This window comes from Pinus tabuliformis, chromosome 3_2 (genome assembly GCF_031772625.1).
Source record: "Pinus tabuliformis cultivar Carrire ecotype Pingquan chromosome 3_2, CPIR1, whole genome shotgun sequence".
NCBI lineage: Eukaryota > Viridiplantae > Streptophyta > Pinopsida > Pinales > Pinaceae > Pinus > Pinus tabuliformis.
In genome coordinates, this window is record NC_142302.1 from 1,070,299,283 (window position 1) to 1,070,312,846 (window position 13,564).

Genomic DNA, 13,564 nt, shown 5'->3' on the forward strand with positions numbered 1-13,564 from the left:
TTGAATCTCCTATAAAGGTTCCTACAATATTCGTTCTTCTTGTTGTTCATCATTTTCCACTTGTTGTTCTTCATTCTCCTAAATTTGTTGTTCATTTTCTTGTATTGGTGGTATGTTTTCCTGTTGCTCTTCAAACCTATCAATAACCTTCTTGAGCTCCAACTCACCTACAGTCCTCTTGAACATTTCTGACTCATTAAATATAACATCCCTACTTCTAATAATTTTATGTTTGACTGGATCCCATTGACGATAACCAAAATTTTCATCTGCATATCCCAAAAAAATGCATTTCATAGATTTATCATCTAACTTAGTTCTATTTTCGTTGGGAATATGTACGAATGCTTCACATCCAAAGATTTTCAAGTGAGAATAATTCAAATTCTTACCAGTCCAAACTTCTTCAGGGATACCGCCATCCAAGGCTGTAGTTGGAGATCTATTTATGAGGTAGCAAGCGGTCCTGACTACTTCAGCCCAAAAATTCTTCTCCAAACCGGAATTGGACAACATACTTCACACCTTTTCCATAATGATGCGATTCATCCTTTCTGCAACACCATTCTGTTGAGGAGTACCAGGCACAGTCTTCTCATGCTTTATGCCAAACCTGTTACAATATTCCTTAAATGAATTTGAGCAATATTCTCCACCATTATCTATTCTTAAACACTTCAGCAATTTGTTAGTCTCTCTTTCAACAGCAACATGGAATTTTTGAAATATTCCAAACATTTCACTTTTATTTTTCATAGGATATGCCCAAACCTTCCTAGAGGCATCATCTATAAATGTTACAAAATATGATGCTCCTCCTAATGATTTGATGTTAACAGGCCCAAACACATCTGAGTGTACTAATTCTAACACATTTTTCTTTTTGTCATGGCCACCTCTAAGGAATGAAACCCTTCTTTCTCTACCATATATACAATGCTCACAAAGATCAAGATTGTAGGATTTCAAACTTGGCAATAAATTTTTATCAATGAGGATTTTTAAGCCCTTCTCGCTCATGTGACCCAAACGCTTATGCCACAGATTTGTTGAATTTCCTTCTTTTGTGACAACAGCCAAATCTGATTTTTCTATCAGTGTCTTCAATGTGTATAATGTTCTTGTCTTGGGTCCTTTGGCTACGACCAATGCACCTTTGCTAATTTTCCAGCCTCCTTTTCCAAAGCTTGTCGAATAGCCTTCATCATCCAGTCGTCCCATAGAAATTAAACTTATGAGCATTTCTGGTAAATGCCTGACTTGTTTCAACAATATATCTTGTCCATCTTTCATCTTGATCTAGACATCTCCCACTCCAACAAGTGGTATCAGAGCCAAATGTCTTGAGTTCGAAACACACCTGGCTTGCATTGGGTGGGGGGGAGATTGTTGGGCTCCCATTAATGACAGTGTAGAAGAATATTCCAATGCTACCCGTGTGTTTCGTGGCATGTGCTTAAATCTAAAGATGTGTCTATTTATTAACACCTGTGGGTTTTGGTGTAACGGAAATTGTGACTCTAACAACTGGTATCAGAGCTAGGGTCGAATATCCACTGTGCAAGCTGCTTAATGCCATTGCCTTTCTCTGGTAGCATTCGTTAAAACGTTGATTGCTACCTTGAAGAATTTGTCCTTGAAATAGCTAAGGAATGCTGGAACTAAAAGACAGTTGCTGCAAGAAAAACAAGGTCGTGGATCTATGTTGAAACGTGTTGCTCGAGTTTGAAATGTGGAGATCCGTAGAGTTTGGAGTTGAAATATTGTGTTCGTAAGTTTTTTTTCACATCAAGTTTGCACGTATACGTGAAGTTTTTTCTCAAACCAACATATGTATGTGTGAAATGTGAAAAGGTTAAAACATTATATATGTTTTTTATATTTATTATGAAACATATATAATTATATGTTGGAATTTTGAAAAGTATATTTTAAAAGGAGCGGGAATTTTGAAAATGGTATTTTAAAATAAGGTCATTATTACTAGATTTTAACAAGTATTAATTAAAGTTCTATTTTTAAGTGGAGCTTTTGTTTTTTAGGGCATGAATTTGATTGAAAACGGAGACAGCAGTTACGGATATGGAGAAGTTGAGCAGGGCTAATTTTTCCCTATGGAAATCAGAGATGGATGATATACTAATTTTAAAGGATTAGTATTTGCCGATTGAGGGCACAACAAAGAAACCCTCATCGATGACAAATGAAAAGTGGAATAAGCTAAATAGAAAGGTGATTGCAACAATCTACCAATATTTAGCAAAGAATGTTTATTTCAATGTGTCTAGAGAAAAGACGGCTGAAGGATTATGGAAGAAGCTCCATGATCTATATGAGAAGAACACATCATCAAACAAAGTGTTCTTGATGAAGAAGATTTATAATCTAAAAAATGAAAGAGAGTGTTTCAATCGCTGAGCACTTGAATGCATTTAATATTATTACTAATCAGCTTGCCTCTATTAAAATTATTTTAGATGATGAAATTAGAGCTATTTTGCTGATGTGTTCTATGCCAGACAATTGGGAAAATTTAATTGTAGCTATGAACACTTCAGCAACTACAAGGACCCTCAAGTTTGATGATGTCAGCAGCAGTTTAATGAATGAGGAGCTGAGACGAAAGCCAATTGCGGAAAACCAGGGAGGAGAGGCTCTAGCTCTAGCTGATCGTGGTAGGAGAATGGATCGAGGCCGACAATGGCGTTCAAGATTGAGAGGCCGATCAGAATCAAGGAGAGGCAGGATCATCTGCTTTCATTGTGGCAAACCCGGGCACATGAAGAAAAAATATTGATTCTGGAAGAAAGGATAAAAGGATCAGAGACCATCTAATACAAATCACAAGTCATCCAACACAAATGAAGGTGAGACCACTATTGTAGCCACAGATGGTGATGTGTTGTTTACTGTTTCAATAGAGGATGCATGTGTATATACATTTAGCAGTAGCTTTGATTGGATCCTTGACTCTGGGGCATCTCACCATGTAACTCCATGCAAAAATAGTTTTGTTTCATATAATCCCATGGTAGAGTGCATTTGAGGAATAATCATTTTTGCAGTATTGTTGGAATGGGAGATGTCCAGATCAAGATGAAAGATGGACAAGATATATTGTTGAAACGGGTCAGGCATGTACCAGAAATGCGGATGAGTTAATCTCTATGGGACGACTGGATGATGAAGACTATTTGACAAGCTTTGGAAAAGGAGGCTAGAAAATTAGCAAAGGTGCATTGGTCATAGCCAAAGGACCCAAGACAAGAACATTATACACATTGAAGACACTGATAGGAAAATCAGATTTGGCTGGAAATTCAGCAAATCTATGGCATAAACGTTTAGGTCACAAGAAGAGTTGATAAAAATTTATTGCCATGGCTGATAAAAAAATACGTTTTAATATAAGTGATTTCATGTTAAAGATAATAGTTTTAGTGGAAGGTAGTCGGTTTAATGTTCTCTCCAAGAGGACTTTATTTTCCGGAAATATGTGAGATATGTTATTATCATAAGAATTTGTACAAGTTGAGTTGAGTACAAAAAAATCTTTCATTCTTTTAAAACTTAAATTTATATAAATAATAATAGCACGCAGTGTAATTTGATTTAGGTTTCAGTTTTATATTTATCAAACTGATAATGGTCTTTTGGAATCAATGGATTAATGAAGATATGGAGTAGAAAGTAGAATCAATGGATTGATGAGTATTATGATATAGAAAAATTGATCCAGCAACCATGAAGCCACCATGTATGACCTCTCAATGTTGAGAGTGGCTACGGTGGTTTTGGTAATGTGTTAAAAGTAATATTTAATTGTCTAGCGGAAAAAATAAATGGTTGTACGCGGCGGGGATGATGGTCGTGGAGTCTCTACACATTTGTTTTCCCTCCTTCATACACTGCACGAAGTCTATCATCTCTCTATATATAGTGTTGAAAGACCCTTTCGTCTCAAAATATCCCATAATCTCTAGCAATATATTTATGGCCACAATTATCGTTTTTAGAATGCCACGCCCCTGTTATTTGGAATTAAATATACAGCCAGCCGAGAGATGACATCCAGCAACAAAGGTATCACACATTATTTCTTTTAATTTTCATAGTTATTATCCTAATATGCGTGCGTAATAATCATGAATTGTTTTTAGAATTGAAGGCCTGTGATAATCTGAATGAATTTTAAGAATTTTATAGCAGTTGGAGTCTGCTATGGAATGGTTACAAACAATTTTCCACTTCCATATCAAGTAGCAAATATGATAAGGTCTCGCAACATCGACAAAGTTGGGCTTTTCCAAGCACATCACAAAGCCCTTCGAGAATTGAAAAATAGCAGAGGAATCGAGGTGATAGTGGGAGTTGGGAACGATGAGGTTAAGAAGATCGCAATTGATCGGCCTGCAGCAAATGGGTGGGTTAACAAAAACATTCCCCAATTCTATCTGGCCACTAACATCAAATACATCGTAGTCGACAACGAATTTATGTCGACTAAAATCGCCAACATCTTCCCTATCTTGTTCCTACCATACAAAACATTCAAACCGCAGTCCAGAATGCCAATCTGCAGGACTCCATAAAGGTTTCCACCACCCACGCCACATTTGTTCTGGGAAATTCATACCTCCCTCTCAGGGAGAATTCACAAATGAACTGAAGAGCAACATGAGCGATGTACTTAACTTTTTGGCAGAGAATGGGTGTCCTTTCATGGCTAATCTGTATCCCTACTTCAGATACATTTACAACAATGCCCAAATCTCCTCAGACTCTTTGTTTAGATCCTCGAACCACGTAGTGAGCTCTATAAAAGCTTGTTTGATGCATTGGTGGATTCTCTAGTTTCAGCTATGGAGAGATTGGGACATTATCCCCATCATCATAACTGAGAGCAAGTGGCCTAGACGACACACTGAGACATACATTTTCGATCTTTTCAACAAGAATAAGAATGTGAAGGTCGAGGAGGACACAGAATGTGATAGCCACAACCGCAATTTACTCATGAAATGTGATAGCCCCAACCCTAGTTTCATCGTGAAATACAATGTAAATATGTTTACAAAATATATTAGAATGGGTTGAGTCAAAAGGGACACCGATTTCATAGGTTAGGGAGGTTGCTTGCTTGGGATATATATGGATTCCTTATTCCTTGTGCAAGACATTTGAACTGTTTTGACAGTCATTAAACATTGGTGGGTGTGTTTTTAATGGACTAGTTTTTTTTAATTTAATTGGGATGCAAGAGAAGTACTCAAGCCAATTCTCCCTTGGAAACACTTACAAGGCATAAAGGACAAGAAATTTATCATCTTTTTCATGCATTGGAACAAGAATTTGATCATCATTCAGCATTCAACAAAAGAGAGGAGGAGCAACAAAGGAGACTTGAAGGAAGAAAAGGAATGCATGGATATCAAATCGGCTCGAAAGATTGGTAAGAGGAAGATCTCTACTAGGTAAGGAACAATGGCCTCTCGATTTGGTCACTAGTACAAGAGGGGCCAAAATATCACTGCTATTAGTGAGAGATGTGACTTATTGGTGTTGGCATTAGTTGTCTTACACATCGATGCTCATCAAATCGTTGTTGGAAATTTTTCAAATATTCGACAATTGATGCTTAGAATATATTGTCAATAATATTGAAACCCTAGGCTACTTAGGGTTTGTAAGTCTAACAATATTTAGGTTTTTTGGTAATACTTTGGTAGAACCCTAATCTTTTAGGGTTGTTATAAAACCATAAACATTTAGGGTTTGTGAATTATTGAAAACCTAGTCAAAATTGCTAAGGTTTAATGTTTCTATCCATGCAGAAGATTAGTATGAATGAAACTCTACATGTAAACTTGCTAGTTCTAGGGTTTGTAACAAAACCTAGTAAAGTTTGTCATGAAATTCTAAAAAGCATTTTGTTGAAACCCTAGATGTACAATATTTGATTTTGTGGGTGTTGAGTCTAGTTTCTCAGGCTTAGAGAATTGCTTTCGCTATTAAGTTGTTAATACTAAGATTTAGCTTTGGAATCTAGGGGTTATGCCAAAAAACATAGCATGAGATCTCGAGTTGGATATGAAAGATTATTCAAGATTAAGTTATGAAAATTTGACTACTTATGATTGATACTCTCTTCATGTTGATATAGTAACCCTGTATTGATCTCATACTCTATATTTGTAGTTGGTTACACTACTACACCTAGGGCACTTTTAAGACATTTTTTTTAAGACAAAAGAAATCGTTTGTCTTAAAAAATCACTTTTTAGTTTAATTATTTTACATTAGAATTTAATATCAATTGAATTGTCTTAAATATAAAATTTAATATGAAAACAGTTTGAGACAAAAATATCTTAAGACAAAAATTTGTATTTAAGACAGAAACAACTTAAGACAAATATATTTTAAGACAAACTTTTAAATTTAAGACAAAAAAATTAGGACAAAAATATTTTAAGACAAAAACAGTTTAAGACAAAAACAGTTTGAGACAAAAATATTTTAAGACAAAACTTTATTTTAAGACAAAAATAGTTTAAGACAAAATTATTTTAAGACAAAACTTTATATTTAAGACAAAAACAGTTTGAGACAAAACTATTTTAAAACAACTTTATATTTAAGACAATGGCCACTTAAGACGAAACTCATTTAAGACAATTAACAATTAAGACAAAAACATATCAATTTAAGAAAACATTATCTAACAACTACAAAATTGACTCTAACAGTGCACCCTAAGTCCACCAGCTTGTGGGCTACTACTATATCATGCCTACACCAACATTGTTGTTTCACTTTCCATTCACGTTATCTTATATAAAGACAACGACTTGTTGGGCTCTTCATTTTATGGGGGTAGCCGACTTTGTAGAATGTGAAAACTTTCCCTAGAAAGATTTCCCAGACATTAATTACTCTTTTGTCCCTTCGATCTTTGTTGATACGATTAGAGACAACTTGTATGTCATTGCATTCGACACTACTACACAGAGGGGAATTTTAAGACAATTTTTTAAGACAAAATAAATCTTTTGTCTTAAAATTTTCAATATGAGGCGCTAGTAAAAAAGGTAAAGGATTAGGGGTTCGTCTTTATGCTATTGATGGGTTCTTTGGGAAGTAGAGCGATGGAGGGTGACAACAACTAATGGGATTTAGGGCGTTGGAGGCCGACAACAGAGGTGTGCATCGTGAGAGTAGCAATGGAGGCACTTTCAATGAACGTGGATAGGTGGTAACATAGTTGGAGTACTTTTCGGGGTCTCCATCAATTGTGATTTAATATGTGTTTTTTGACTATTTTATTTATTTTGAATGCTACTTATGTCCGTTGGTTGTTGTTATTAGCACATTGTTGTGCTGGATTAGAAACATGGATTATATTCACCTGAAGGATTGTTGAAAAATGCAACAAGAAATTCTCAATTTGATTTTGCCTTGATTAAATTGAGAAAATTTGAATTTCCACATTAGCAGACAACTTGGATGTAATTAACTTGTATGACATGGCTTGTGTCACCCATTTTACTCAATAAATTTGAGTTGGAGGAGTTAGAGTTCAGTTAAGCATGTGTGATTGCTAATTTGTAGCAATCAAAGTCAATTATCTCAAGTTGTTTTCAGTTAAACTAGTTCTAATTGTTGGAGGAACTAGTGGAAGGCTAGTTGTGCAGTGGGACTTCAGTCAAATGCAGTGATCATCTAGTTAACTGATCAATCAGCCCAAAATAGCTAGTGCATGCAAATAATTCAAGTTCCCCGGCTATGGTGGAGATTCCAAGGCAGTGTAACATTAGTTGTAGACTAGTCTTGAGCATATAGGTGTTGCATGTAGTCACATGATCAACCTTAGGAATTGTGCAATCCATTTTGGAAAAAATCCTAAATAATAGGGGCCTAATTTCTCAAGGAATTGCACAAGGAAATAGGGGCTCAAGTAGAGGCAGAAATTGACAAAGTTTGGGTTTGGGCTTCTTAGTGAGCAAAGAGATAGGTTATTCACTTACAGGTTGTGCACAATTGAGTAAAGCAATTTTAATACATCTATATTCATCAGATTGATGCAAGAAGGCATTGGATTTTTTAGCAGATTTCTTTCCCCGGGAAAAATATTGTGTGCATGTGTTTTATTTCTTATTGCATGTCTGAATTTTTTGTTCTAAATTGTGAATTAACTTTCATAGAGCAGTAGAGTTGGTTTGTGTCTTATGATTTTGAAAAAACTTCATGAGCAATTGCAAATATACGTCATATCATAGTAGGATTCACATTAGTGCAGGAGTTTTGAATTTGTTTCTCAGGAGGTTCAAATTTGTAGTTTAGTGTAGCAAGATCTCTTAAGAGCTGAGAATATGACCTTCAACGGGTTGAGGCTAGAGTATGCCTTGGAAGGAAACTCTAATTTCATTGACTGGAAGGATCACATGGAGGAGGTATTCAATGACAATGGATTGCTAGAATACATCAAGAGAGATGTTACAAAACCAACGTGAATCTGATGCCCAAAACCTTGCTCAGTGGAAGAAAGTTGTAGCCAAGGTGTGGAGAATAATATTGGAGGGAGTATGGGAGAACATTGTCAACAATATCTAGGGAAGAAAATCCTTATGCAATGTGGTAGGCACTGACAAATCTATTCTAGACTAGTAGTGACCACAAAAATTTGGTGCTCAAGGATAAACTTTGAAACATCAAGATGTAGAAGAATGACTTTATCCTGCAATATCTGAGGAGGTTCACACAAGTTCGTGATGAGCTTGCAGGAGTTGGTGTTACTGTTTCAAAGGATGACTTGGTAAGCATATCCCTTCTAGGCCTTCCCAAGAGTTGGCATAGCTATCAAGATTAAGTGAATAGAAGGGAGAAACTACTGAATTAGGAACACTTATGGTATGATTTGGTATAGGAGGAAATAAGGTAGAATACCAAAGATGGGACCTCATCCAAGGGAAAGGATGAAGAAAACTTTGCATTGGTTGGAAAGGGAAAGAAGGGAAAAGGGAAGAAATCTCAAACCAAACCAGAATCCAGCCAAGGGGGAAGAAGAAAGATTTGTCAAAAATTAAATGCTTCCATTTTCATGAATACAGGAACTATGCCACAAACTGCTCATAGGAAAAGGAAAGCAAGAATACCTTAGGAGGAGTAGCAAGCGAAGCCTTGGCTTCATAGTTCGACCTTGACTTTACCCTTATCGCATGCATGTCCAACACAGTGATGGGGAGTGTGTGGTACTTGGACTTAGGTGCATTGTTCCACATGATAGGGTTGTTATAGACATATTTTGGCACTACAAACCCAATCTTATATGTCAATAAACCAAGGGCTCTTTAACCCCTAAAAGTGTTGTTTCATACCCTAAAGGATCATGGTCAACTGATTACATCATTCCCCAAAAGTTCCACCTGAAAAACCACTCAGAACTGGCCAAAACTGGACCATACTGACTGCTCCACTGTGAGGGTGCGATGCATACTGACTTCTACACTAGCCAGGTACGATGCATACTGAAGAGGCCTTCTGTGGGGTGCGATGAGCAAGAATGGACAAATGTCCGAGACCGTTTGCTAAGTGGATGCTCATGGAATCTTCTAAAAACTTCTCCTATGACACTTGCCTCTCTGAATTCGCCCAGGGATGAGTAAGAGATCCAAGAAATATCCTGGAACCAAGAACAATAAGTGGAATGAAACTAATCAAAAACCCAGAGATTACTCACACCCTTGCAGACATCTATAAATGGATCCCGCATCTGAGAGATGTGGAGGCTGGAATTTTGTAATTTGTAAGGAATTGATGATAGTTTGTCTTTAAGAAGGAGCATTGTATTGTTGGGTGATCTTGCTTTTCATGAGGTGAAGAGGGCTTTGATGCTGGGAGGATGATGCTGGATCAGACAGCTAGGTTGTAACTCTCCCTTATACTTTAATAAATTTCTTTGAGTTTTCCTCCATACAATCGTGTATTTGTGAATGTTGTTAATTGTAAATGCCATTGTATGTTCATTGTATTTCTGAGTTTGCAATGCTTATGATATAATAGATCAATATGCTTTGATAGTTCATTGTTACTGTGTTTCTACAGGTACTCTCTAAGCGGGATAAGTACGGAGAGTTGCAAGCTCTGTCAAGGGGGAGAGAGATCAAACAAGGAGTTAAGCGGAAGACCCAGGTTGGTTCCTTTTGTCTCTTATATATCATACATAGAGGAAATCGCAAATTGATTTGATTGTTTGTTTCTAGGATAGCTGCCAATCCTAGAGGGCTAGCATATTGAAAAGACACTAGTTTTACCAGAAACAAGGGTGTAGAGATTTTTTCAGTGACTTGGAGGAGAAATATCTCCAGATGCACATTGAGCTAGGGGATGATGGAAGGTACAACATGATGGTATTGGTACAGTCACCTTTCAGAGGGATTCAAGCTCCCCTCTCAGGCTCAGGGATGTCATGTTTGTTCTAGGCCTAAAGAAAAATCTCATCTCTGTTGCAATTTTGGAAGACCGTGGTTGCGACGTGATCTTCAATAAAGGAAAAGCATTCCTGAGACACATGGTCATGGGACAGGTGAAGAAGATTTAGGTTTATGTGAAGAATCTATATAAGTTATATTTGGAAGATTGTGTTGCATTAAGCACTAAGGAAGAGAAATTGCAAGGTCACGATGTAGGTGAACTTTAGCACATAAGACTTGGCCATTTGCATCATGGCACCTTGAATATTATACAACAAATAGCCACTAGCCTCCCTAAAGGAGCACTTGAGCAACAAGATGTATGCAAAGGATGTACCTTGGGGAAGTACATAAAATCTGCATTCCATGATCGGGACAAAAAAGTGCATGCAGTCCAAGAAAGGATCCTCTCTGATGTCTATGGAGCTTTCTTAGTAGCCTCCACTGTCAGACACAAATATTTTGTCCTTTTTATTGATGACTTCTCACATAAGTGTTGGATCTCTTCATGTTGAAGAAATATGAGACATTCTCCAAGTTCGTAGAATTCAAGGCATTGGTTGAGAAGAAAACCAGCAAGAAAGTGAAGGCTCTCAAGAGAAATAATGGAGGTGAGTATGTGTTGAAGGAATTTAAAAATTTATGTGTGAAAGAAGGCATTCGAAAAGAGTTGATAACACCCCACAACCCACATCAGAATGGGGTGGTTGAGAGAAATAATTGTAGCATTTTGGTAGCAACAAGGGTGATGTTGCACAACCAAGGCCTACCTCTACATTTGTGGGTTAAGGCATGCAATACAACAGTTTGTTACAGAACCGAAGTCCTCATCAGATTCTTGGCATCATTACACTAGAGGAGGCTTTCTCAGGAAGAAATCCAAATGTGTCCCACTTCAAGACTTTTGGAGCCTCTGTTTACTGCCTTGTCTCCAAAGAATCAAGGAATAAGATTTAGTTGATCGTGGAATTGGGGGTATTTGTGGGTTACACAGAAACTCCCCACAACTAACATGTGTACTTTCCATCACTCGTAATGATAGTTGTGTGAAGGGATGTAAATTTTGATGAGGAGAAAGCTATGTGGTGCTCTCTTGACAGAGAACTTTAGATCCCACCAAAAGATGAGATTTTAGCTCCAAAAGAGGAACCTCAGGAAGTTGTAGAGCAACCACAAATTGTGGAGCAGAGTGTGAAGACATTCACTAAAGAAAAACCTCCAGAGAAGGCAGAAAAAGAACTAAGGAAGTTGATAGACTTGTGCAGGATGAGAGGGAGAATGTGGGATAACCTTGAAATTTGCATAAGCAAAGTAGGTCCCCTGAAAGGTACATTGGCTACATGTCTCTTATGACTAAGCATATAGAGATTGAGCCATCCTATTTGAGGAAGAAATAGAGCAACCTGTATGGTTTGATGCAGTGGTGGAGGAATACGAATCCATTGCAAAGAACAGTTTTTGGTAAAAGGTCCCAAGACCATCATATAAATCATTAGTGGGTTTAAGATGGATCTTCAAGGTGAAGTAGACAACAAACAGAAGCATAGAGAAGTATAAGATCAGATTTGTGGCCAATGGGTACTGTCAAGTTGAGGGAATTGACTGTGAGGAGACATTTTCTCTTGTAGCAAGGTACTCATCCATTAGATCAATTCTTGGTCTCACTACACAAATGGGGTGGAATATCCACCAAATGCGTGTAAAAAAAACATTTCTCAATGGGGTTATTGAGGAGGAGGTGTACATAGAGTAACAAAAAGGTTTTGAGACATTTGATCAAGAGTCTCATGTGTGCAAACTCAAGTGAGCATTGTACAATCTCAAACAAGCACCTCGTGCTTGGCACACCAATATGGATAGTTATCTTACCGATTTGGGCTTCACCATAAGTGAAGCGATGTAAACCTCATCACATCTAGATAGAAGGTAAATTGCTTATTATTGTCTTATATGTTGATAATTTTATTTTAACTAGTGATGAGAAGTTGATCATATCTTGCAAGGAGGACCTTGCAAAGGAATTTGAAATGAAGGACATGGGTCTCATGCACCCTGTTCATAAAATGACAGTTGTTCTCAACCTATCAATTTATCAATTTAACTTTGAGGACGAATAAGATAATTGATGGTCTTATTTGGCCTCTTCCCAAGGCAGATAAACCATATCATTGATATTATTCATACAATATTCTAATGCTGCTACAATGAAGAACATACCCTTGTTGAAACCCTTTTTACATAGGGAACATGTCCCTCTTGTGGGGGCACATATTCCTGAGTGTGGAAATGTAGTGGAAACATTTTTCAGTAACTCCATCCTTCCCTCATCATACACTATTAGTAGTGTATAGATTCGTCTTGATCTCAAATTTATTGCACAGAGAGAAATAAAAAGGGGAATAGGTAAACATTTAGGTGCTTAAATGTTGCATCAGTTTATTATTAACATCACACATCTCTTACACTCAACCTCTAAAGTGCAGCTCACCTCACTCTATTCTTGATTCCACTGCATATCGTTTGGCTTCAATCTTCAATCCATGAAATAGCTATGATGTGTATACATAAATTCAAACCCTAAAATAAATGGCCCCAATATGCCTATCTATCTACGATCTAGAAACAGGAGACCAGTCACTTCGTCATTGGGCACAATACATTTTTTACCCAGCTTTCCCCTCTTTGATGGAATTTGCAGCCACAAGACAATGTTGGAACTACGGTTTGTGTATGGAAGCCTTTTGAAGAAGGTGTTGGAGCCCATCAAGGACCTAGCCACCCATGCCAACGTTGACTGCCATGCCATTGGCTTCTTCGTATAGGCCATGGACTCATCATGCACTGCCATGCCTACTTTGTTGTTGAACTTGGGATCTGAAGGCTTTAAGCGTGATGATTTTGATTGGATAGGTGCCAACCACAAGTGTCTAATATTCGTTCCAAAACTTCAATATTTGAGATATGATGGTGGTGTCCACTCTAGGTTGAAGGTTTTGTTGAAATATATCTCAAGCTTGGGGTAAACACCTTCAAGAATACATACCTTGGAAATTGATGTTGTCATGATGTTCTTCTCTTGAGAAGATATTTCA